Below are 27,164 nucleotides of genomic sequence, written 5' to 3'. Positions count from 1 at the left end.
AGCAACAGTTAGAACTGGACATGGAACAACAACTGGTTCCAAATAGGAAAAGAAGTATGTCAAGGTTGTATATTGTCACCCTGCTTATTTAACTTATATGCAGAGTACATCATGAGAAACGCTGGGCTGGAAGAAGCACAAGCTGGAATCAAGATTGCCAGGAGAAATATCAATAAGCTCAGACATGCAGATGATACCATCCTTACGGCAGAAAGTGAAGAGGAACTAAAAAGCCTCTTGATGAAAGTGAAAGAGGAGAATGAAAAAGTTGGCTTAAAGCTCAACATTCAGAAAACTAAGATCATGGCATCTGGTCGCATCACTTCATGGGAAATAGATGGGGAGACAGTGGAAACCGTGTCAGACTTTATTTTTTGGGGCTCCAAAATCACTGCAGATCATGATTGCAGCCATGAAATTAAAAGATGCTTAGTCCTTGGAAGAAAAGTTATGACCAACCTAGATAGCATATTAAAAAGCAGAGATATTACTTTGCCAACAAAGGTCCATCTGGTTAAGGCTATGGTTTTTCCAGTGGTCATGTATGGATGTGAGAGTTGGAATGTGAGGAAAGCTGAGCGCCGAAAAATTGATGCTTTTGAACTATGGTGTTGGAGAAGAATCTTGAGAGTCCCTTGGACTACGAGGAGACCCAACCAGTCCATCATAAAGGAGATCAGTCCTGGGTGTTCATTGTAAAGACTGATGCTGAAGCTGAAACTCCAATACTTTGGCTACCTCATGCGAAGAGTTGACTCATTGGAAAAGACCCTGATGCTGGGAGGGATTGGGGGCAGGAGGAGAAGGGGATGACACAGGATGAGATGGCTGGATGGCATCACCGACTTGATGGGCATGGGTTTGAGTAAACTCCTGGAGTTGGTGATGGACAGGGAGGCCTGGCGTGCTGCCATTCATGGGGTCGCAAAGAGTCAGACACGACTGAGCGACTGAACTGAACTGAACTATCATATATGGCCTTCACTATATTGAGGTAGGTTCCTTCTATGCTTATTTTTTGAAGAGTTTTAATTATAAATGAGTGCTGAATTTTGTCAAAGGCTTTTTCTGCATCTATTGAGATGATCATATGGTTTTTATCTTTCAATTTGTTAATGTGGTGTATCACACTGATTGATTTGCGTATGTTGAAGAATCCTTACATCCCTGGGATAAACCCAACTTGATCATGGTGTATGAGCCTTTCTATGTGTTGCTGAATTCTGTTTGCTAAAATTTTGTTGAGGATTTTTGCATCTATGTTCATCAGTGATATTGGTCTGTAGTTTTCGTTTTTTGTGTTGTCTTAGTCTGGTTTTGGTATCAGGGTGATAGTGGCCTCATAGAATGAGTTTGGAAGTGTTCACTTCCTAACACCATACACAAACTCAAAATGGATTAAAGACCTAAACAGAAACTATAAAACTCTTAGAGGAAAACATAGGCAGAACACTCGATGACATAAATCAAAGCAAGATCCTCTATGACCCACCTCCTAGAGTAAGAGAAATAAAAACAAAAGTAAACAAGTGGGACCTGATTAAATTTAAAAGTGTTTGCACAGGAAAGGAAACTATAAGCAAGGTGAAAAGAAAACCTTCAGAATGGGAGATAATAATAGCAAATGAAACAACTGACAAAAGATTAATTTCCAAAATATACAAACAGCTCATACAACTCAATACCAGAAAAACAAACAACCCAATCAAAAAGCAGGAAAAAGACTGAAACTGACATTTCTCCACAGAAGACATACAGATGGCTAACAAGCACATGAAAAGATGCTTAACATCGCTCATTATTAGAGAAATGCAAATCAAAACTACAATGAGATATCACTTCACATTGGTCAGAATGGCCATTATCAAAAAATCTACAAACAACAAATGCTGAAAAGGGTGTGGAGAAAAGAGAATGCTCTTGCACTGTTGGTGGGAATGTGAATTGATACAGCCACTATGGAAGACGGTATGGAGATTCCTTAAAAAACTAGGAATAAAACCACCATATGACCCAGCAATCCCACTCCTAGACATATACCCTGAGGAAACCAAAACTGAAAAAGACACATGTATCCCATTGTTCATTGCAGCACTATTTACAATAGCAAGAACATGGAAGCAACCTGGATGTCCACTGACAGATGAATGGATAAAGAAGTTGTGGTATATATACACAATGGAACATTACTCAGCCATAAAAAGGAACGCCTTTGAGTCAGTTCTAATGGGTGGATGAATCTAGAATCTATTATACAGACTGAAGTAAGTCAGAAAGAGAAAGATAAATATCATAATCTAACGCATATATGGAGAAAACAATGGCAACCCACTCTAGTACTCTTGCCTGGAAAATCCCACGGAAGGAGGAGCCTGGTAGACTACAGTCCATGGGGTTTCAAAGAGTGGAACACGACTGAGTGACTTCACTTTCACTTTTCACTTTCATGCACTGGAGAAGGAAATGGCAGCCCGCTCCAGTGTTCTTGCCTGGAGAATTCCAGGGACGGGGGAGCCTGGTGGGCTGCCGTCTATGGGGTCGCACAGAGTCAGACATGACTGATGTGACTTAGCAGCAGCAGCAGCAGCAGCAACGCATACATACAGAATCCAGAAAAATGATAGTGAAGAATTTACTTACAGGGCAGCTGTGGAGAAACAGACCTAGAGAATAGACTTGTGGACATGGGGAGAGGGGAGGAGAGGGTGAGATGTATGGAAAGAGTAACATGGAAGCTCACATTACCATATGTAAAATAGACAGCCCACGGCAATTGGCTGTTTGGCTCAGGAAACACACACAGGGGCTCTGTATCAACCTGGAGGGGTGGGGTGGGGAGGGAGATGGGAGGGAAGTTCAGGAGGGAGGGGATATGTGTGTACCTATGGCTGGTTCATGCTGAGGTTTGACAGAAAACAACAACATTCTGTAAAGAAATTATCTTTCAGTAAAAAATAAATTAATTAAAAAAAGGTCACATCTCCCATTTGCAGCAATGTGGAGGGACCTTGAGATTATCATACTAAGCAAAGTAACCCAGATAGGGGAAGGAAAATATCATATGATATCACTTATATGTGGAATCCAAAAAAAAAAAAATGATGCAAATGAACTTATATATAAAAGTTAAATAGACCCACAGACATAAAAAAACAAATTTTTGGTTACCAAAGGGGAAATGGGGGAGAGGGATAAATTAAGAGTCTGGGATTAACATATACACACTACTATATATAAAACAGATAACCAACAAGTGTGTATAGCACAGGGAACTATACCTACTATTTTGTAATAACCAACATCGGAAAAGAATCTAAAAAGGAATATATATGTGTATATATACAAGGGGGCTTCCATAGTGACTCAGTTGGTAAAGAACCTGCCTGCAATGCAGGAGACCTGGGTTTGATCCTTGGGTCGGGAAGATCCCCTGGAGAAGGAAAAGACAACCCACTCCAGTACTCTTGCCTGGGGAATTCCATGGACAGAGGAGACGGGCAGGCTACAATGCATGGAATTGCAAAGAGTCAGACGTGACTATCCGACTGTTCACTTTGCTGCATACCTGAAACAAACACAACATTGTAAATCAATTATACCTCAATAAGAAAGTAAAAGAAAATAAATTCACACCTGAACACTCTTGCCCAGTAATACTAACCCTCTTGTAAACATATTTGCTGCGTCACCTGTACAAATATTCCTCATCAACACTACCCTTTGTCTGTTTCACAATGTAAAACGCAACAACTGTAAAAAAGGAAGGATCACCCCAAAACAAGGGTCAATTGCTTCAGGGATGCATTTGCCATGTCATCTTCTTTTCTCTTCTTCTTTTCCAAGATTGTCCCTCCATTTCTGTTTCTGGAGGTTTCCTTTTTTAAAAAATTAGCAAGGTTTTAATGAACCGGTTCACTTTCTTTTTTAAAAACATTATTTATTTTTTCAGTGCTGGAGAGGGTGTGGAGAAAAGGGAACCCTCTTACACTGTTGGTGGGAATGCAAACTAGTACAGCCACTATGGAGAACAATGTGAAGATTTCTTAAAAAACTGGAAATAGAACTGCCTTATGACCCAGCAATCCCACTTCTGGGCATACACACCGAGGAAACCAGATCTGAAAGAGACACGTGCACCCCAATGTTCATCGCAGCACTGTTTATAATAGCCAGGACATGGAAGCAACCTAGATGCCCATCAGCAGACGAATGGATAAGGAAGCTGTGGTACATATACACCATGGAATATTACTCAGCCATTAAAAAGAATTCATTTGAATCAGTTCTAATGAGGTGGATGAAACTGGAGCCCATTATACAGAGTGAAGTAAGCCAGAAAGATAAAGACCAATACAGTATACTAAGGCATATATATGGAATTTAGAAAGATGGTAACGATAACCCTATATGCAAAACAGAAAAAGAGACACAGATGTACAGAACAGACTTTTAGACTCTGTGGGAGAAGGCGAGGGGGGGGATGTTCTAAGAGAATAGCATTGAAACAAGTATACTATCAAGGGTGAAACAGATCACCAGCCCAGGTTGGATGCATGAGACAAGTGCTCAGGGCTGGTGCAATGGGAAGACCCAGAGGGATGGGATGGAGAGGGAGGTGGGAGGGGGGATCGGGATGGGGAACACATGTAAATCCATGGCTGATTCATGTCAATGTATGGCAAAAACCACTACAATATTGTAAAGTAATTAGCCTCCAACTAATAAAAATAAATGGAAAAAAAATACTATTTATTTATTCATTGGCTGCACTGGGTCTTCATTGGCTGCGGGTGTTCTCTAGCTGCAGTTTGCAGGGGCTACTCTTTGTTTCCGAGCTGGGCTTCTCATGGCGGTGGCTCCTCTTGTTGTGGAGCACAGACTGTAGAGCATGCAGTCGTCAGTAGCTGTGGCATGTGGGCTTAGTTGCCCTGAGGTTTACAGGATATCTCTGGACCAGTGGTGGAACCCATGGCCCCTGCATTGGCAGTGGATTCTTAGCCACTGGACCACCAGAGAAGCTCTCCCTTTCACTTTCATTCCCTCCCTCTGAACAGGTTCACCATCCTGGTCTCCTCTCTTTGGTCCCTGGATAAGCCCACAAGCCCCCTTCCCTTAGACCCCTGTCAAGTTTATAGCATCCTCAAATTTTGCTCAATTGAAGAGGGGTGTGTTTACACCCTTCCTGTTCCCTGCAGTGATCTTCCATCCAGAACGTAAATTTATCATTTTCTTTTAAAAAATTTTTCTCAAAGGGATGCCAAGGGATTTAAAAAAAAATCATTTTAATTGCTCAAACAAATTAGAAAACAATTTAAGAGGAGGGACTTGCCTGGTGACCCAGTGGTTGGGAAGTCACCTTGCACTGCAGGGAACTCAGGTTCAGTGGCTGGTTGGGAACAAAGATCCCACATGGTTCAGGGCAACTAAGCCTGTAAACCACAACTGAGGAGCCTGCATGTGGCGACTACTGAGCCCGCGTGCAGTAGGCTCCTAAATGCCACAACTAAGACCCAGTGCAGCCAAACAAATAAATACTTTTTTTTAAGGTGTAAAAGGGTATAAGTCCATGTCATAGTCCCTTGCTTTCTATACACAGGCCACCACTCTCACCAGTTGGTTTGCTAATTCAAACAATAAAGATCTGTGTATATAGTTTACTGCTCCCTGTGTCTTCAAGTTAACTTTAAAGGTAATTCACCCATTCAGTTCAGCCAGTTTGAATCACTAATCCACCTTTAGTCTTGACTTAAATGACACCTCTTCCTGGAAGCCTTTCCTGTCCCTCCCAAGCCTGCAACACTAGGCATTTGCCCCACTGTCCATCATGCTTACCAAGAAGGATGGACATTGTCTGTTTCTTATTTGGGGGTGCAGGGTCAGCACCAGGCACACAGAATGCATTCAGGAAATGTTTGCTGAATTAACATAAATATTATCTGGAGATCAACGTATACTCCGAACTATGCATGAAATCTGTGGAATACAAAGGCAAATGGACTAAGGTATCTACCCTAACCTTCCTGGAATCTTCATATAACAAAAAGCAAGAGAAAGATCCACTTTCATTAATTCTACTTTTAATCTAGGTTCATTAAGTAGCAGTATTTCTCATTTGCAGGATCTGTTCTTTCTCTTATTGTTACTGTGTTCTACAGTCTCCCCTTTTGCCAAAAGTTGTCCTAGGAATCCCATGGGTTTGCTTTGGCCCAAAGCATGAAAGGCTGAAGATTTCACCTTGCCTTCTTTGCCATTTTTACTTTCTTCAAAGTGGCAACTTAATGACCCCCTCAAACACCAACTATAGAGAACACTGGCAAGCAATCAGCTGCGAGAGGGCACCACCTATTTTTATGACTTCATTTGAAAAGTTACATTGTTGTTCAGTTGCTCAGTCCTCTGATTCTTTGCGACCCCATGGACAGGAGCACACCATGCTTTCCTATCCTTCACCATCTCCTAGAGCTTGCTCAAACTCATGTCCATCAAGTCCATGATGTCACCCAGCCTTCCCATACTCTGTCATCCCCTTCAACCTCTTCCTGCCTTTAATCTTTCCCAGCAACAAGGTCTTTTCCAATGAGTTGGCTCTTCCATCAGGTGACCAAAGTATTGGAGTTTCAGCTTCAGCATCAGTCCTTCCAATGAATATTCAGGATTGATCTCCTTTAGGATTGACTGGTTTGATCTCCTTGCAGTCCACGGAACTCTCTAGAGTCTTCTCCAACACCACAGTTCAAAAGTATCAATTCTTCGGCACTCAGCCTTCTTTAGGGTCCAACTCTCACACCCATACGTGACTACTGGAAAAACCACAGCTTTGACTAGACAGGCCTTTGTCAGCAAAGTAATGTCTCTGCTTTTTAATATGCTGTCTAGGCTGGTCATAGCTTTTCTTCCAAGGAGAAAGTGTCTTTTATTTTTTTTTTTTTTAAATATGGAACGCTTCACGAATTTGCGTGTCATTCTTGCGCAGGGGCCATGCTAATCTTCTCTGTATCGTTCCAATTTTAGTATATGTGCTGCCGAAGCGAGCACGAAAGTGTCTTTTAATTTCAAGGTTGCAGTCACCATCTGCAGTGATTTTGGAGCCTAAGAAAAGAAAGTCTGTCACTGTTTTCATTATTTCCCCAGCTAATTTGCCATGAAGTGATGGGACCGGATGCCATGATCTTCGTTTTTTGAATGTTAAGCCAGCTTTTTCACTCTCCTCTTTCACCTTCGTCGAGAGGCTCTTTAATACCTCTTCACTTTCTGCCATAAGGGTGGTATCATCTGCATATCTGAGGTTATTGGTATTTCTCCGGACAATCTTGATTCCAGCTTGTGCTTCATCCAGCCCGACATTTCGCATGATGTACTCTGCACATAATCTAAATAAGCAGGGCAACAATATATAGCCTTGATGTACTCCTTTCCCAATTTGGAACTAGTCTGTTGTTCCATGTCCGTTTCTAACTGTTGCTTCTTGACCTGCATACGGGTTTCTACATACAGTTTACAAATATACAGTCATCCCCTGGTATCAGCGAGAGATTGCTTCCAGAATCCCCACAGATACCCAAATCCGAGGATGCTCAAGTCCCTCATATAAAATAGCATACTATTTGGACTTACCTGTGGTCCAATGGCTAAGAATCCAAGCTCCCAATGCAGGGGACCCAAGTTCAATCCTTGGTCAGGGGACTCAAGATCCTGTGTGCCACAACTAAGACCTGGAGCAGTCAAATAAATAAAAATAAACATTTTAAAAATAAATAAAATAGCACACTATTTGCATTTAAACTACCACATAATCCTTTGTACACTTTAAATCATCCCTAGATTACTTATACTACTTGAGTGCATGTGTGCTAAGTTGCTTCAGTCATGTCTGACTCTCTGTGACCCCATGGGCTGTAGCCTGCCAGGCTCCTCTGTCCATGGGGTTTCCCAGGCAAGAATACTGGAGTGGGTAGCCATTTTCTCCTCCAGGGGTCTTCCTGACCCAGGGATCGAACCCCTTGTCTCTTAAGTCTCCTGCATTGGCAGGCGGGTTCTTTACCACTAGCACCATCTGGGACACCCCTTATACTACTTAATACAATATAAATTCTATGTTAAGAGTTGCAAGGGCATAGCAAATTCAAGTTTCTCTTTTTTTCTGAGTATTTTCACGCACCGAGGGTGCGGAACCTGTGAGTACAGAGGGACAACTGCAGTCTTGAAATATACTGGGAGGCAGTGTGTGTTGGTACCCTAGGGTGTCAGAGCAGGAAAGTGGTATAAGAGCTCAGTGGGGTCCATCTGGGTATCCTGCCAACTTCCAGACACAGCGCAGTCTGGCAACAGCTCTGAGCTTCTGCTATGTGACAGGAGAGGGTCTCTGAGTCATCATTGTGGGGGTTTGTGATATGTTAATTAAGTTTACAGGGCTTCCCTGGTGGTTCAGACTGTAAAGAGTTTGCCTGCAATGTGGGAGACCTGGGTTTGATCCCTGGGTTGGGAAGATCCCCTGGAGAAGGGAATGGCTACCCACTCCAGTATTCTGGCCTGGAGAATTCCATGGACAGAGAAGCCTCGTGGGCTACAGTCCATAGGGTCGCAAAGAGTCAGACATGACTGATCAACTTTCACTTTTCAACTAAGCTAATGAATGCAAATGACTGTGACAGCAGTTGACTGGTCCTGAGGGCTCAGTGTAGCTAAGGGAGGAGTGATAATTCCTGCACGATGATGACAACTTTGATACTTATCATTTTAAAATTATTTAAAAATGCAAAGCCATCTTACTATGAAATTCTACTTAAGTGAAATGGAGCAAATGTTCTCTGCATCAGCCTTAGGCAAATCACCTTGTCTCAACAGTATTTTTCACACGTCAGAAACGATGTGTGCGTGTGTGCATGCTCAGTCCTGTCCAACTCTTTTGTGACCCCATGGACTATAGCCTGCCAGGTTCATATGTCCATGAGATTTTTAAGGCAAGAATACTGGAGAGGGTTGCCATTTCCTTCTCCAGTTTCTGCCATTGCTGATATTTAAATATGACTGCCTGCCTATTAGATATTATGGAATTATTATTTGTGTTCTTAGGTGTGATAGTGGTTTTGTGAGCAGGTAGGAGAATGCAAACTGAAGTATCATGATGTCTGCAAATGTTTAGGAAAAAGAATGTTCAAGTTTGTGTATGTGTGTGTGTACAGGAAGAGACTGAAAGGAAGAAACAGAGAAAATATACCATTTTTACAAAATGATCTTTGAATTCCTTATTTGCAGTCAATTCAAATTTTCAAGAGTGCATCAGAACCCTATGACCAAATATAACGAACACCATTTTTAAAACCAACTGTAAGTCTATCCAAAGGAGAAACAGATTCTTTTTGCTCTAATTCTCTAATTCTGGCCTTTAAAAATCTAAATATTCTGTCTTAACAAAGTTTCAAAACTTCTGAGTACACTAGAAATTATAACTTTCCAAGGAGGCTCTCCTACACTGCTGGTGGGAATGTAAACTGGTGCAGCCACTATGGAGAACAGTATAGAGGTTCCCCAAGAAACTAAAAATAGAGCTACCATATGATCCAGCAATCCACTCCTGGGCATACATCCGAAGAAAATCATAATCTGAAAAGATACATACATTCTAATGTTCATAGCAGCACTATTCACAAAAGCGAAGACATGAAAACAACCTAAATGTCATTGTCAGATGAATGAATAAAGATGTGTATATATATATATATATATACATATATATGGATGGATATATATATGTATATATATATATACACATATATATCAGTGGAGTACTATTCTGCCATAAAAAAGAATGAAATAATACCATCTGCAGCACATTGATGAACCTAGAGACTATCATACTAAATGAAGTAAATCAGAAACAGAAAGACTAACACCATATGATATCCACTTATACATGGAATCTAAAATATGACACAAATGAATTTATCTACAGAATAGACTCACAGACATAGAGAACACACTTGTGGTTGCCAAGTGGGAGAGGGGTAAGGGAGGGATGGATTGGGAGTTTGAGATTAGTAGATGCAAACTAGTGTATACAGGACGGATAAACAACAAGATCCTACTGTATAGCCCAGGGCACTATACTTAATATTCTATGATAAACCATAATGGAAAAGAATATGAAAAAGAATATATATATGTATAACTGAATCACTTTGCTGTAGAGCAGAAATTAACATAACATTGTAAATCATCTATACTTCAATATAAATTTTTAAAAATTATAACTTTTAAAAATTCTGCTCATTGGTTTTATTTATCCTAATTTTAACCAACATTTTGACTCCTTTCTTCCTATGATCCTTCATGCTTCAGGCATTCATAAGAACAAGTCTTGCTTTTCCCCTCTGGATTTTATTAACATATGTCTTCATTTGTTCTTTCATCCCCATCATTTACAGAGATTTCTCACTTCCTTCCTTGCTGTCAATGTTTTCCTAGATTTGTCTCCTGTTTGGGGCAGTAATTTATTTCTCTAATTTGCCCTGCCTTCACTGCACTTCTGATTTCCTCTACATCTTTTTCATTATCTTCTGTCACCCTCTATTTCATGGAAAGTGGGGGCTCCCGGGTATCCCAGCTGGTATCTCCCATCCCTCTGTCTTCCTTTGTTACATGTAACCCTCTGAATGCTGTTTCAAATCTGCTGTGGCTTTATTTAAAATAGAATATATATGTGTGTGTGTGTGTGTGTGTATACGTATACATACACATTCATATATATACACAACACTTAAACTTTTTTTTTTTAATTGAAACTCCAAGGCAGAAAGGTTTTCTCCCCAAGACTATAAAAATGGAGCCTGCTCAGAACCAGTCCTCCACTGTCTGGTCTTTTGTGAGGAGCTTATTTGGCTGATTAGGTGCTCCGGGACAGGAACGCGGGCGCACCTCTGTCTGTTTACTTAGCTGGCTTCCCGTCCTCACCAGGCGGAGTTCACCCTAATGACCGCCCCCCCAACCCCTCTCCCCTCCCCCCTCCCCCCCTCCCCCCAGCCCCCGCCGCTCTCAGAGCTTCCTGTCATTTCACCTTTTCTCTGGTCCACAGAACCCTTGAATGATAATCCTCTTTTATTTTCCTGAACTTCTGAACTCTTCTTGCGTCTCTTACCTCCGGTCTTTGGCAGTCAGCCTCGGATTCCTTTATCTGCCCGCGGCCGGCGGGAACTTTCTGCCCAGAGAGAAGAAGGAGGACCGGTTTCCAGCGAGCCTCCGTCGTTTGTCGCCTTTAAGCATAAGGCCGGGCCACGCTGCATTTTTCTTTGCTCCTGTTCTGTCTTCCCTGTTAGCTGACCTAACTTTTCCTTCCGTGTCCGGACTCAGCGTTCGGTGGTCTTTTTTCCTTTTTCTCTGTTATCTGGTCTCCGTGGTAGGCGCTCCCCCCTCCCACCTTTTTGACTGAATCGGGGCAAACCAGTCGTCCTTCCAGCCCACAGGTACCACGTCGTGGAAGGTGGTTCCCCTCTTCCCCCAGCCGTATGCACACCGGAGCCGGTCAGCTTCAGGAATCGGTCGATTTCAGGAGTCCAGCTCCTTCAACCCCGTCTTTACAGGTTAAGTGCCCCGGTTCTTCATAATCATGTACCCCCACTCTGTTCTCAAAGGTGGAAGGATCATTCTGCCATCTCTGCCATGTGCAACATTCCTCTGTCCACTCCCCAGTGTGGCCCAGTATTTCACTTGGTATTTCATTATTATGTATTTCATTTCATTGCCCTGGCTTATTTCATGGGTCGTGGCTTATTAGCCATACCAGACTAGCATCTTTCATAACCACATTATTTCTCATCTTAGGCATAAAAACGTTTGTTTCTCATCCTGCTTGGTGTAATGCCACTGGAAAATTAAGTCACAGGCACCCATTTCAATCCCCAAATATTTTTTCAGATGTGTCATGTATTGTCTTCCTTTGAAGGCTCAGTACCACTTATCCTAGGGAAACTAAATTTCACCAATGTGTCTTCTGGGATTATAGTGGAAGACTTTGTACTCTAAATTCTCTAAACAAAATCCCTGCCTTGGAATGTTTTTCAGATGACAAAATGCCCTTTCTGAATGACTGGGTGATCAGTTCCTCTCAAATCAGTCAACAACTTCCATTAAGTCCTTTCTCCTTATGAAAAACAAGAAACGCAATATCACTTTTTACCTCTCTCTGACTTTTATTAAGCACAATTTTTCATCTTCTCCCAAGTCCCACCTTGACACCTGACTTCTTCTATCCCTTTTCTGTTCTAGGTCTATAGCTAAAACTCATCAGGAGAAAGCTATTCTCTGTGAATTGCTGTTAGTATGCCATCAGCCGTTCGGTCACCAGGTATTTACCAAGATATTCTCGTGGACAGTCATCACAAAAATTGCCGTGGCAAAATCCCACAATGCCATGGCACTGAATCAAGTTGGGAGGAGTCTCCCTCACTTGTAATCACAAAATGCCCAGCTCCCCTCTGGATCTACCCCATCCACACATCGTGTAGAATGCATAGTGCCAGGAAGGAAAAACCTTTCCTCTCTCCTCTCAAACTCTGTCCCTATGGACCTGTAAATTAAACTAACAAAAGACAAAATAACAGGAAAAAAGACACACAATTTTTACTAACATTTTACATGCATGGGAATTTATAGAAAAGAATAAAACTTAAAGAGGTTATCAGATTTGGGGGCTTATATATCATTTTAAGAAAGGAAGGGGGTTTTGGGCTTCAAGGCACAATAAATTGTGGGAAGTGGCTAGGATATGGGGCTTCCTTGGTGGCTGAGACAGTAAAGAATCTGCCTGCAATGCAGGAGACCCAAGTTCAATTCCTAGGTTGGGAAGATTCCCTGGAGAAGGGAATGGCTACCTATTCCAGTGTTCTTGCCTGGAGAATCCCATAGACAGAAGAGCTAATGGAAAATAAGGGTTATTTCAGTAAAGTCTGTTTATGCAGACTCTTCTCGGTGCCAGTTCTCTGTCTCTGGTGATATGAGTCATTCTCCTCTTCCTGGTACAGGAGAAAGGGACTTTGGTCACCGAGGGAAATTTATGTTCTGCTCTTAGGTGGCTAAGGGGAAGCCAGAGAACTCTCAGGGCTTCCCTGGAAGTGCAGATGATAAAGAATCTGCCTGCAATGCAGGAGACCCGGGTTCGATCCCTGGGTTGGGAAGATCCCCTGGAGAAGGGAATGGCAACCCACTCCACTATACTTGCCTGGAGAATTCCATGGGCATAGGCGCCTGGTGGGCTACAGTCCACAGGGTAGCTAAGAGTCGAACACGACTGGAGTGACTTAGCGAGCAAGAGAACTCTTCCTGTACCTGTTGATTCTCAGTTGCCTTCAGCTCAAAATAATCTTTATGCTAAAGCAGCATATTGGGCAGGGGGCATCTCCTGGTCCCCTTCAATGGTTCCATCAGTAAGTGCAATGGTGCCGACATTTTCTACTGGCGCCTTACAGAGAGCACTACTTTCTGATTAGCAGTCCTATTTTTCTGTCAAGTAAACTGTGGGTTTGAGAGGTTAATCCTCTTCCTTGTCTAATCTGATCTCCAAATGATTCCATTCAGAACTTGTGCAGTTCTATAATCTCACTCTTCTCCCCTTTCCATATTATCCATGTAGCTGCCACCGAAATTGTTTTAAAAGATCTGTTCTCCTCCTTAACCTTCATAGTGGGGACCCCTTGGCTTCTTCTCTCTGATTCCTCCCCATCTCCCTGAGCAGAAGAATGAAAGACACTGAATCAAGGAGAGACCCAAAGGAAGCTCAACTCTTGCAGCCATAATTAGAACCCACAACCTGTGCCCCAGATCTCTGTACCCTGTGGTTCATCCACAAGCTTGTGCTTGTGACCATCTTCTGCTTTAGTCTCCAGGGTTCCAGAGAATCCAAAACCTGTCCTCATTGCCTCCAGCCGGGTGCTCCTGAGCTGATGGTCCAGCTGAGTCTCCCCAATTAAGATTCTCTCTAAACATGTGAGCCATTTGGGGTAGAAACAAACTAAGGACCTACAGAATCACAGATTTTTAGAGTTGGAATAGCCTTGGGCAGGAGTATGTTCCCCACTGAAAGAGCATGCAGGCTGGGTGAATTTTACTGATGATGGGGACAGGTTGGTAGACCATGGGGGCAGGACGTGCCTCCAACAGGAATCAAATCTGTTCAGAAGCTCTATTCATATTTATTTTCTTCTGCCACTAATCCTTCCTAGTGCCCAAATTTCATGATGTTATTTGAGTGGAATTAAATTGGAACAGTTTACATTACCTGATTAATTAGACTCAGCTTTGACTACAGTGATGAAGAGGTCTAATCCTGTTAGTGTAACATTCTGCCTGTCAGGTTGTGGTTACATAACACTATGGGGGTCTGGGAGAGACAGTTGGGCTATTTGTTAATGGATAGAGGTAATTAACTTGAACTTTATTTTTAAAAATTAGGAGGGCAAAGCAATGGAATATTATTCAGCTATGAAAAGGAATGAAGTACTGAGGCATCCTGCAACATAAATGAACTTCAAAATAGTAAGTTATTAATAAATGATACAAGCCAGACACCAGAGGCCACTGATGACATGATTCTATTTATAGGAAATATCCAGAATTGGGGAGTTCACAGAAAGAGCCCACACATGGGTGGTTGCCAGGGGCTGGGAGAGGAGGGAATGGAAAGTGACTGGGAGTGGGGTTTCTTTGAGGAGTGATGGAAATGTTTAGGAATTACAAGAGGTGTTTGCACAACATTGATAATATATTAAATGACAGAATTGTTCATTTTAAAGTGGTTAACTTTACATTATATGAATTTTACTTCAGTTTAAATATGTATATATAGAGAAAGACAGACAGAGGGAGTAAGAGCTCACCTGATATTGATCTTTAATTTTTGTATTAATTCTTTAATGGACCCAAGTAACATATGATCTGAAATTCTTGCCATACACCTTAAAAGGGTTTTGTGTGTGTGCTTCTAAAATAACTAGAAGAGGGAATTCCCTGGCAGTCCAGTGGTTAGGACTCTGCACTTCTACTACAGGGGCATGGATTTGATCCCTGGTTGGGGAACTAAGATTCTGCATGATATGGCACAGCCAAAAAATAACTAGAGGGCTATGAAGATGAAAGGCATAATTGACAAAAGTGTATGTTAGATAAAGTGGCTCTGAGAATTGGTCAGCAGACGTTCAGGTCAAGGCCACAAGTGTTAACTGAGAGCCCAATGTTCAAGACCCAATCCCCAACACAATGGGGAGGCAAAGAACACTCCAGCCTCCCCCTCTCCAACTTGAGATTCTCAAGGAGGGTGTGCGCACAGGAGTGACAAAACAGAGTATGATAAGTGAGCAAATAAAAAGTGTAAACATAGTCTGACCGAGGGTCTAGGCTTCAGTGCCCCTCTGCTTTTGAAAGGGGTCAAGCAGGATGAAGGTGGTAACGTGAGTATTAGAGGCAGAAGGACAACAAGTTAAGTGTGGAGGCCCTGTTTAGAGGAGTCATCTGTTTAGAGAAGTCATCTCCACCTTGGACTGGGAAGAATCAGCATTGGGGTAAACCACACATGTGTGAGAGGTAGTGTTCTCACCCTCAATTTTCAACCCTAGTCTGTGAATCGACTCTCTTTAATCCTATGTTGTATCTATCAGGCCCTCAGGCAATGCCAGTTTGCACGCGCAGACACACACACACACACACTGAGATACCTGTCTCAGTATTAAGCTATGACCAAGTGCTTTCTAACATGTAAGTAATCTGAGTGACCTCCTGGCCCTCAAAATCCTTGCCTATTTGATTCTTGGGCTTCTGTTATTTTACCAAAAGGCAGAGAATGACAGTCTATAACTAAAGCTAAAATTTAAAACGTTAAGTACACTCAAAGAGGTAACATAGCCTAAAAAGTATCTTATACACAGGCACCAGATTTTAAAAAAATAGATACATCAGGCTTCATCCAAATTAAAAAAAATTTTGCCTCAAAGAAAGCTATCCAGAAAGTGATGATCTGCAAAATGGGGGAAAAAATTTGCAAATCTTCTATTAGTTAAGGGTCTAGTATCCAAAATACATTAAGAACTCTTAGGGACTTTCCTGGTGGTCCAGTGGTTAGGATTTTGCCTTCCAGTCTCTTCCAGGGATTGAACTGCCTGGTTGGGGAGCTAAGATCCCTCATACCTCTCAACCAAAAAACCAAAACATAAAACAGAAGCAGTGTTATAACAAGTTTTAATAAAGACTTCAAAAATGGTCTAAATCAAAAAAGAAAATCTAAGAAAAACCAAAACCTCTTACAGCTGAACAATGAAAAGACAAATAACCCAACTGTTTGGAAAATGAGCCAAGGATTTGAAAAGACATTTCTCGGAAAATGTACAAATGGTCAATAAACACCTGAGAAGATGTTCAACATCATTAGCTATTAGGGAAATGCAAATGAAAACCACAATGAGCTAGAACTTCACATCCACACAGATAGCCATGACCAAAAAGGCAGTAGATAACCAGGATGTGGATGTGGAGAGATGGCATCCTCGGGTGTTGGTGGTGGGAATGTGAAATGGTGCAGCCACTTTGGAGAACAGTTTGGCAGATTCTCAGAAAGTTAACCATAGAGTTCCCATGTGACCCAGCAATTCCACTGCAAAGTACATAACCAAGAGAAATGAAAACATTTATATTATAAAAACCTGTACAGGAATGTTCACCACAGTATTATTAATATTAGCCAAAAGGTGGAAACAACATAAATGTACATTGACTGATGAATGGATAAACCAAGTGAGGAGCACGGAATACTCTTCAGCCATAAGAAGGAATGAAGTGTTGATTCATGTTACACATATGGATGAACCTTGAAAACATTCTTCTAAGTCAGGGGTCCCCAACTCCTGGGCCACAGACCAGTACCGATCCATGACCTCTTAGGAACTGGAAGGAGGTGAGCAGAGGGCAAGCGAGTGAAACTTCCTCTGTACTTACAGTCACTCCCCATCACTCACATTACCACCTGAGCTCTGCCTCCTGTAAGGTCATCAGAGGTATTAGATTCTCAAAGGAGTGTGAACCCTACTGTGAATTGAGCATGTGAAGGATCTAACTTGCAAGATCCTCATGAGAATCTAATGCCTGATGACCTGATTCTGCACAACCATGATGAGCTGCATGGTTCTTTCATTATATATCACAGTGTAATAACAATAGAGTGCACAATAAATGTAATGTGCTTGAACCATTCCGATATCATCCCCCCCCCGCCCGACCATCCGCCTCATCTGTGCAAAAATTGTCTTCCATGAAACCAGTCCCTGGTGCCAAGAAGGTTGGGGACCACTGTTTTATGTGAAAAAAGTCAGACACGAAACTCATATACTGTAGGATTCCTTTTATAGGAAATGTCCAGAAGAGGCATATCTCTAGAGACAGAATGTAGATTAGTGATGGCAGTGAAGGGAATGATGGCTAAAGGACATCGAGTTTCTTTTACGGGGTGATGAAAACGTTCTGGAATTAGTGGTAATGGTTGCACAATTTTGGAATAGAGTAACTACTTAAAATGCATGAATTTCATGATATAGGGTATAAATCACCTTTATCAGCTTCTGAGCACACACCTTAGCTGGGGGAAAGCGTGAAGCAGCAGGAAGTGGCAGGCGTCCCAGGCTGGTGGAGTAGATAGACCCAGACAGGAAAATGGGCACTTTGCCCTAAATTTCTTTCCATCTTGGCCATTTTAAGTCATCTTTCCTGCACATCTTTCCTCTCCAACTGAAGAAGGGAAGTAACCTCCACTGAGGGATGGAAAGTAACCAAAATTGACATTCTTAGCCTTGCAAGTCAGGCAGCAAAAAACAGACCAGTGACTTTCAAAAAAGTGGAACCAACAAAGCATGTATCTATTCTCTCACCGCTAAGAAAGAGAAAAGATGACAAATCCTGGCTTGGGGAGGTGCTCACTTGCCAAAAGATTATCAAAAGCATGTGGTCCCAAGGCAATTGCCTGTCTCCGCACACACATCTCCAAATGATAGAGTGAGCTGGGCTTGTTTATATAAAACACGGTCCAGGGATCGGATGGCCAGTGTGGTTACGTGGCACTGCCCACTTGAGAAGGTAATTTTGGAGCTTCGTGCGGAAGGAGCATCCTTGGGGGATCTACCAGCTGGGATCAGGTGTCTGATCCCACACAACAAAAGGAGATACCCATTCCGTAACCGGAGACAGGGGTTTGACTTTCAAATTGTTAACAGACCTTGGATCTAGCGAAATGCTTGGGACAGAAAAGCAAACGGCCTTTGGATGAGTCCTGAGGTAGGTTGGATGCTCTCCTGAAAGACTCCAGTCTGATTAAATGTCTCCCGTCTTCCCTCCTACAAAACTGTCCAGAGCAATCACTGAAAGTTTAGAGAAGGTCTTTTGACTTATGGCTGCGGTTCATGGCACAATTATGTGATGCTGATAAAGAATCACATTGATTAATATGTGGGATCTTAAAACGTTTTTAACAGAGGTATGTGAGAGGAAGTATTTCACAGCAGGTCAGGAGGGGACCAAATATTTCAATTTGTGGCTTCTTCCATCTGGGGGAAGAAAGCTGGCTGGAAGATGAGACGAAGGTGGGGGAGTCAGGCTGGGGAGTGAAGAGAACGCCAGCGCACAGACACAGTGGAAAGGTTGGGACCAGAAAAGTGGGATGAGACACAGAGCAAAAGCTGTCTCTTGCCAAAGAGTTTGAGAAGTGGTTGCTGCTAACGTACATGGTTTGCAGATTTTTTTTTTTTTTTTGGTTTGCAGATTTTTTAAAAATTGTCCAACTCCACACAGCCTCAACCTGTAGACACCCAGGAGCAGAGAAACGCAAGATTAAATAAGAATTCAAACAGTGAATAAACACAAGACTGTATCATCTCCTGGACTGGACTACAGGTGCTTCTGCCCATCTCTGCCTTGACCACAAGTGTCTCTGTTAGTCTCTTCCAGGGGTTTTAGGGGAAATGCTGATATGGGTCATTAACATACAATGAGAAATTTTAAACCCTAACTTATGTTATTTAGGCCTTTTCAGGACAGACTGTCTCCCAAGATCTTTGCTTTTAAGTTAACGTAAATGCACCTTCTATTCTTTTCCATTATTTCCCCTGTCACTCCATGGGGCCTTTTCAGGTTATATTGGGATTCCCTCCAAGCATAGATTCTTGGAGCCTGAGCCATCCCATAACGTAGCTGCTGGCTTCATGAGGCCCGGAGCACTTGAGACATGACTAATCCAAACTGAGACGTGCACTAGCTGTAAAATACACGCCAGCTATCAAAGATTTAGGGAGATAATTTAAAAATATTGGTTACAGTTTGGGTAAATTGCGTTCCATAAAATATATCATTAAAATCTATTTCAGGGACTACCCTGGCAGTCCAGCAGTGAGGACGTGGTGCTGCCAAGGCCGGGGGCCTGTGTTCAATCCCTGGTCGGGGAACTAAGATCTGGCAAGCCACTGGGTGCGGCTGAAAAGGAAAAAGAAAAGGGTAAATAAGATCAATTTCGTCTGTTCCTTTTTCACTTTTTTAATGTGGCTGCTAGAAAATTTTAAACTACACCTGTGGCTCGCATTCCATTTCTGATGGACAGAGTTTCCACACTACAGTGGGGAAGTCTCTAGGAGGAGACTGTGGTAAGCAGGGTTTCCAAGCACACATGACCATATAGCCATTTTTCACATGGCATCTTGCTCTAGTTACATGTTGATTCTCCTTCACGGGTCCCCCCAAACATGATCATGTCCATTAATTCCCTCAAGATACTTACTTAGAGTCCTGCTGAGTGAACGGCAGTAGCTGTAGTGTTCAGCTCAGAGGCCTGCCTCCAAGATACTAACCTGTGGGGGGTGGGGAAAGCAGTTGAGGCGTTTTGAGAATGTAGCTCGTGATCCTGACAACCTTAACAGGGTCAAGATCAGCAGAGTAACTTTCCTGTTCGTGTTCAACGTGAGGATGGTTTTAGCAAAACTGAAACAAAAGTCCATTTTATCATTTCACCATATCCCATGGAATCATAGAACTTGACATTGGAAGGTATTTAACTCAATGCCCCACATCATAGTCTAGATTAGGGACCAAACATCCAGGCACTAATAACATCTTGAATATTTTACTGAGTGTCCACTATGTCCCAGGCTCTTATTTCATGCTCCCCAATACGCTTAGCCAGTTGGTACTATCATGACAGTGCAGTTTCATAGGTGCTGGGAAGAGCAGAGAGGTTGGACCAACTCTCTGAGGTCACACAGCTGGAGGGAAAGGCTGGTATGCATCTCCACTATGCTTTGCTGCCTCTGGGAAGTGGAAAGACTTGCAAATACATCAGACCTAACATTTCAGCTCTTGCAGGTAGTAATATACAGTGTTTGCAATAGACAAATGACTGCTTTAATGCAATCAAAAGTAATATAATCATTTTAAACAATTTTAGAGCATATGGCCAGAAAACCCTTGCTTTTCCATTTTTTCATACCTACAGGTAGAAGTTGGCTGTAATACTTATTTTAGTTTAGTTATAGCTACATACTGGGCATCCATGTCTTTTGTGAATTTACATAGTAGAGTTTCCATTTGCAGAAATAGGAACAAGACTCCCTTGTAAAAATCTTTGAGCTTTTCAGATTTCAGGGCCACACTGGCGAGACTGGTGTTCTATTCAGCCTTGATTCCTGCAATGACGACCTGCATGCCCACATCATTTAACATTTTGAAGAGACTGTTAATTAATTATTATTAATTCCTACCTTTCTCAAGATGCAGAGAAGGAAATCTAAGTACAGAACCATCCACAGCCTCCTTCCCTGGGCCAGAGCCCACTGGAGCAACGATCCTAACTCAGAGCATTAGGTTATGCTGCCTCCTACTGGCCAGAGGGAGATTCTGCATGAAACACAGCAGGAGGAAATGGTCATTCAACACTTCTCAACTTTATTACTATAGACTCTTTCTAAAGGGAGAAAAAATCTTTTAAATATACCTAGTGTGTTACTCTTGCCTGGAAAACCCCATGGACGGAGGAGCCTGTTGGGCTGCAATCCATGGGGTCGCCAAGAGTCGGACACGACTGAGCGACTTCACTTTCACTTTTCACTTTCATGCAAGGAAATGGCAACCCACTCCAGTGTTCTTGCCTGGAGAATCCCAGGGACGGGGGAGCCTGGTGGGCTGCCGTCTATGGGGTCGCACAGAGTCGGACATGACTGAAGTGACTTAGCAGCAGCAGCAGCAGCAGTGTGTTAAAAAATTAGATGTCAGAAAACTAAGATTTAGTTTTTCTGGTGTCAGAAAACTAAGATTTAGTTTTTCTGGTGTCAGAAAACTAAGATCATGGCATCCAGTCCCATCACTTCATGGCAAATAGATGGGGAAACAATGAAAATGGTGACAGACTTCATTTTGGGGGCTCCAAAATCACTGCAGATGGTGACTGTAGCCATGAAATTAAAAGACGCTTGCTCCTTGGAAGAAAAGCTATGGCCAACCTAGACAGCATGTTAAAAAGCAGAGACATTACTTTGCCAACAAAGGTCCGTCTAGTCAAAGCTATGGCTTTTCCAGTAGTCATGTGAGAGTTGGACTACAAAGAAAGCTGAATGCTGAAGAATTGACACTTTTGAACTGTGGTGTTGGAGAAGACTCTTCAGACTCCCTTGAACTGCAAGGAGATCAAACCAGTTAATCCTAAAAGAAATCAACCCTGAATATTCATCGGAAGGACTGAGGCTGAAGCTGAAACTGCAATACTTTGGCCACCTGCGTGGTGGTTTGCTCTCAGGATTATGTACCTCTTGCGGTTCCTGAATAAGGTTGGCAGTAACGATGACCTTATATCAAGGGCATCTCTCTACTTCACTTCTGGTGCTGATTCTAACTCTATTCCTATAGAACAAACTCGTCCCTTGGCTTCTGTGAAACTGTACCTACTTTTCTTTACTGTCTATACCTTTTTGTCTTTTTCTCTCAGAAAACAGGAGAGGGTGTCTTTGCCCCATTTCAGTCTCTCATCCTCTTACACTTTCTTATTTAAAAAACTTCTTAAATTTATTTTTATTTATTTCTTGGCTGCACCACTTGGCATGCAGGATCTTGGTTTCCCGTCCAGGAATCAAACCTATGCCTGCACTGGAAGTACAGCCTTAACCACTGGACTGCCAGAAAGTCCTTTTTTTAAATACATATTTTTAAAATATTTGTTTACTTGTTTGGCTGCACAGGAGTCTTATTTGTGGCAGGAAGGCTCTTTAGTTGCGTGCAGCATGGGATCTAGTTCCCTGACCAGGGATTGAGCCCGGGCCCCCTGCATTTGGAGCGCAGAGCCTTACCCACTGGACCACCAGGGATGTCTCTCTTACACTTTCTTGTAATGAGAACTCCTCCCTCCAACAGCTTCCAGTTCGACCTTCTCCGTAAACCCGACCCACCTCCGAGGCCTTCGCAAACAGAATTCGCCTTTCTCTCCTCCAGGCAAATACATCACCCTGTCCTGAGCTCAGTCGCCTTGCATAAACAAAATATCCGTCTTCCCCTCTAGACTCACAGTAATTTGAGGACAGAAGACCACGTCTCAGACACTTTGGAACAACACCTTTACTGATATCACTTGAGCTTGGAAATATGCTTAGCATCATTAAGGAATTATCTCGACTAAGATGTCTAAGAGATTCATGACGTAATACAACAGACACATAAAACACTGGAATACAGGATGAAATGTGAGAGATAAATGACAGGTTACGGAAGCTGATAAAGCCTTGGACAAGGCAAACACAAAGGAAGAAGCAACTGCCTCCAGCTAGAGAGGGAGGAAATGGCATTTGAGACTGATCTGAAATGATAAACATGGATGGGGCTGAGGTGGGAACAGTGGAGTTGTCATATACAGAAACTACTTCAGACAGAAGAAATATAAATAAAATAAAATACAAGCCTCTGAGACAGAAAGTGTGACTATCTTCTATGAGCAAGGACAAGTACGTTTTCTCCACAGTCACCTTTCAGAAGGGAGAGAGAGAAACGTAGATAGGGTCAGTTCACTGAGGGTCTTAAGCGCCAAACCAAGGAGGATATCTTGACCAGGTGGAAGCTGGGGTAGAGTGTCATGGTGCTGGTGGACCACAGCCCCCCCCCCTCCCCCCCGTGCCCAGGTATACAACTGTGCCCCACTTTCCCATGGGAGTTGTAGTACTTTTGGGAAAATGACTTGAACTTAATCTGCCCCAGGAGCTTGGACACACACAGACATCGGACCTGGGGCGAGCAGCTTGGAGGGAGGCTCCGTGGAGGATGAGTCTGACTTGGAAAGAGTCTGATCTGACGAACCTGGCACAGTCCTGAGGCCCAGCCTGAGGGGGGGTGGGGGGAGGGGCTCCAAGCGCCCCAGAGCAGTGGGCCCCAGAACAGAGTGACAGCAGAACTGGGGTGGTGTATGCAAGCGTGCTGAAAGGGCTGCACGCAGGATCCAACAGTGTTCTCTTCACCTCTGGAACACTTTGGGACGCAGGCAACTTGTGGAAGGACACTCCCTCCCTCCCTCCCAAATTGGGTGTAAAAAGGAGAGGGCATTCTCTTCTTCATACAAGAGCAGTGGTTCCCACATTTGAGGGTGCACCAGAATCGCCTGGAGGGCTTGTGAAAGTGACCCCTACGGGGCCCCAACCCCATAGCATCCTGAGTTTACAGGTCTGGGTAGGGACCCCAGATCTGCATTTCCAGTAAGTTCTGAGGTGAGGCTGATGCTGCTGGCCCAGTGAAAACCGTCATGCAAGAGCATCCCTGGGAGGAAAACGCTATCTGAGAGTAGGAGCCACGTCTGTCCTGCTCATCACGGAGTTCCTATCACCTAGGAACATGCCTGAGACGTAAGAGGACCTCCAGAAATACATGGTGAGGCTTGGCCCTAAACAAATGCAAGGCCAGAGAGCCCATGTCCCATATAGCCCAATCACAGAGGGAGAGACTGCCCTGGTCTTCAGATGGAAGAATTTTTAAAATTTATTTTTTGATTGATTGAAGGATAATTGCTTTGCAGAATTTTGCTGTTTTCTTCCAAATATTAGCATAATCAGCCATAGGGATACATATGTCCCCTCCCTCTTGAATCTCCCTCCTCCCTCCCTTCCTGTCGCACCCCGATAGGTTGTCACAGAGCTCCTGTTTGAGTTCCCGGAGACATACAACAAATTCCCACTGGCTGTCTATTTTACATAGGGCAATGTAAGTTTCCATGTTACTTTCTCCATACATCTCACCCTCTCCTTCCTCCCCTAACCAGACGGAAGAATATTGCGATGGGTGTAACATCTATTTTGTTTTAACCTTTATTGAGTTTTCTTAGTTGTTTTTGTTTTTTTTTTTTAATTTGGTTGCACCATGTGACTTGCAGGATCTTAGTCCCCCCCCCGCCCCGCCCCCCCCTCCAGGGATTGAACTCTCCATACAGCAGTGAAAACTGGCAATTCTAACCACTGGACCACCAGGGAATCCCCTAGATCTTTCTTCAGATAAAATACCACAGGTAGAATTCTACTGTAGCCACCTCCTCAGACTTTCCTCCTCTCCCTCCCACGGGTCATTTGGTGTGACTCTTTCTCATTCTTGTCTTTATGTATTTATCATATATACTTAGTGGCAAGGAGGGAAAGAATCCGCCTGACAATGCAGACCCAGCAAAGGAAATAATCACCATCAAAAAATAAATAAATAAATAATCACCATCAACAACAAATTGTCAGGGGTGCTGACAATTCATTCACCTTAAAGGAATCACTGAACCTCCAGGTGGAAAAAGATCTTAAGGTTCATCCAGTCCAACCCCCCACATGTTGCTTGGATGGCTTGCTAAGCCGAGAAAAGGAAACATGCGGCTCACTCCCCTTGAAAGAAACAGTACCATCGCAGCCAGAGGCCAAGAAGAGCCAAACCCCAAACTTCATCCCAAATCGGACACGGCCCCTGCATTCCAGATGGGGGTACCCTGAGAGACTCGGCCCCTGCATTCCAGATGGGAGTACCCTGAGAGACTCAAACTCAAACTGAATTTGTCTCCAGCATTATTTATTATTCCTCCCTTGTATTCTGTCTGTCTAGTTCTGCCTCTAGAGGTCCCGAGTCCAGGTCCACTCCTGAGCCTGGGCCTGGGCCTTGCATGCTTCAGCACAGAGCAAGTGCTGGACATGGACAGGAACCCTCAGGTGGGAAGAACTCAATCTTTTCCCAAGTGGCCTCTGACCAGAGGAGATAATTAAGGAAGATGGTGTGTTTGGGGGCGAAGGGCAAAGCTGGCCAGGAATTAAAAGTGGAGAACAAAGAATGTGAATAAATAGCTGCTCCTTTGCTGGCAGAACAGTGAACTTCAGTTCACGGAGGGCTTGATTCTGGAGCCCTTTTTTTTTTTTTTTTTTGCTGCACTGGGTCTTAGTTGTGGTATGTGAACTCTTAATTGCGGCATGTGGGACCTAGTTCCCCGACCAGGGATTGAACCCAGGCCCCCTGCAGTGGGAGCACAGAGTCTTAGCCACTGGACCACCATGGAGCCAATTTTTATTTAAACAGTTCTGACATCAGGAAATAGACAGTAAGCCTGAAAATTCTGTCCTCACAGACACAACCTCTCTACCTGTCTTCTCTGCTTCTTCCCCTCACCTCTCCCTCTTTCCTCCTCCCCCACCAAATACTATGGGGGGATCAGGCATCTCACACTTATTGTTCATTACAATACGATCCCTCGCAGAGGAGAGGGTCTTAGCCGCGGGGGCAGTGGTGGGGGTGGGGAGAGAACCAATTATATATCATTCAGAAAAAATGGGAAGAAATGCACCCCTTTATTATGTTGCAGAACCAACCCCTGAAGGACAGGAAGCTAGAAATGGTTGGGTTAGGATCTCTGGCTAAAAGGCAAGAGCAGTTTTCCTTAACAGAAGTGGGAATGGAAGGGTCGAGGGAGGAGCTGACAATGAATCTGGAGGGGCTGGCTCTCTGGGTCTCAGGATTTGAGGGAGGTGGGGAGTAGTCTATGCATTTTTGGAAATTGTGTGCAAAACCTCGCTCATTTTAGTGAGTGAAGGCAGGAAGAGACAGAGATGTTAAAATATAAGTGAGGAAAATAAACTGGCTTTCTCCCCTGTCACCCCTAGTTATCACTCCTGTATCAAAGAGACAAAGGGAAAACCTAACTAATTTTGTAACTTTTGCTACTCTCTGAGTGCAAACAATAAAATCTTCATTTTATATAGCACCAGATTCATCACTTTTGTGCTGAGGAAAAGGGGGATTCGCCAGGGATAACTCCACAGCACAGTGGGATTTTGGAGAGTGTGGGTACATTTGGAGAGGTGCAAAGCCAGAATTTCAGAAAGCAAAATAGTGTTAGTTGTAGTTCAGTGGAGGGTACCCTGCTGGACCCACCACTCAGAGTCATGCACGGGGATGCTGCAGAAAGCAGGTCTCAGGGGGGAGTCCCAGGCTTGATTAGGGGAGGGAGCTTGCAGGGGACTTGCTAACTATGGTCCACTCCAAGGAGCTCCTTTCCTTTAGAAATAACCAACTCAGTGATCTAAGTGGGAAGCAAATTCAAAAAAGAGCAGGTCTATATAAACATACCATTGATTCACTTTGCTGGACAGCAGACACGAGCACAACATTGTAAAGCAACTGTACTCCAATTAAAAAAAAAAAAAAAAATCACTCCTTCTGAAGTCAAACACCATGACTTAAATTTCGTGTGATTTTTTTTTCTTGCCCAAAAGACTAACAATAAAATCTTTTACTGAAGATTGTAAAAGACCCCTGAAGAAAATAATTGATGATTATTTGTAAGGACAGTAGCATTAATAAACTAATGGAATAATAATGCACTCCCTATAGTTCCACTTTTTCCTTCAAATTCTGTTCTCCCACAGCACTTGTCACCATATTACCCAGTTTGGGAATATGATAAAAGCTATTATCATAGCTGGGAAGCTGACAGAAGCTAGGAACTCTCTTTCCAGAAAGGCAAGAGTAGACAGAATTTTCCACATAATTTCAGAAGGTTCATAGATCCCTGCTCCTCAAAAAAAAAAAAAAAAAATCCCTGAAACCTTGACTTCACGCTTGGCATTACAGCATTTCTCTGTCACTGAATGGGATCTTGACCTGTT

At 43.1% G+C, this 27,164-nt stretch overlaps 1 long non-coding RNA gene and 1 other non-coding gene across 2 annotated transcripts; one reads left to right on the top strand and one right to left on the bottom strand.

Annotated features, from left to right (window-relative positions):
- Positions 1 to 6,928: 6,928 nt before the first annotated feature.
- On the bottom strand, positions 6,929 to 7,035 carry LOC122448994. Its single transcript, XR_006271815.1, has one exon. It is a non-coding gene; the product is annotated as a U6 spliceosomal RNA (small nuclear RNA).
- Positions 7,036 to 12,315: 5,280 nt separating this feature from the next.
- LOC122448729 lies at positions 12,316 to 19,573 on the top strand. The gene is made up of 3 exons (XR_006271732.1): positions 12,316 to 12,340; positions 14,443 to 14,526; positions 19,389 to 19,573. It is a non-coding gene; the product is annotated as an uncharacterized LOC122448729 (long non-coding RNA).
- Positions 19,574 to 27,164: the final 7,591 nt, after the last annotated feature.

This window comes from Cervus canadensis, chromosome 10 (genome assembly GCF_019320065.1).
Source record: "Cervus canadensis isolate Bull #8, Minnesota chromosome 10, ASM1932006v1, whole genome shotgun sequence".
NCBI lineage: Eukaryota > Metazoa > Chordata > Mammalia > Artiodactyla > Cervidae > Cervus > Cervus canadensis.
The sequence above is the reverse complement of the archived record's forward strand: the minus strand, read 5'-3'. Positions and strand labels throughout refer to the sequence as shown.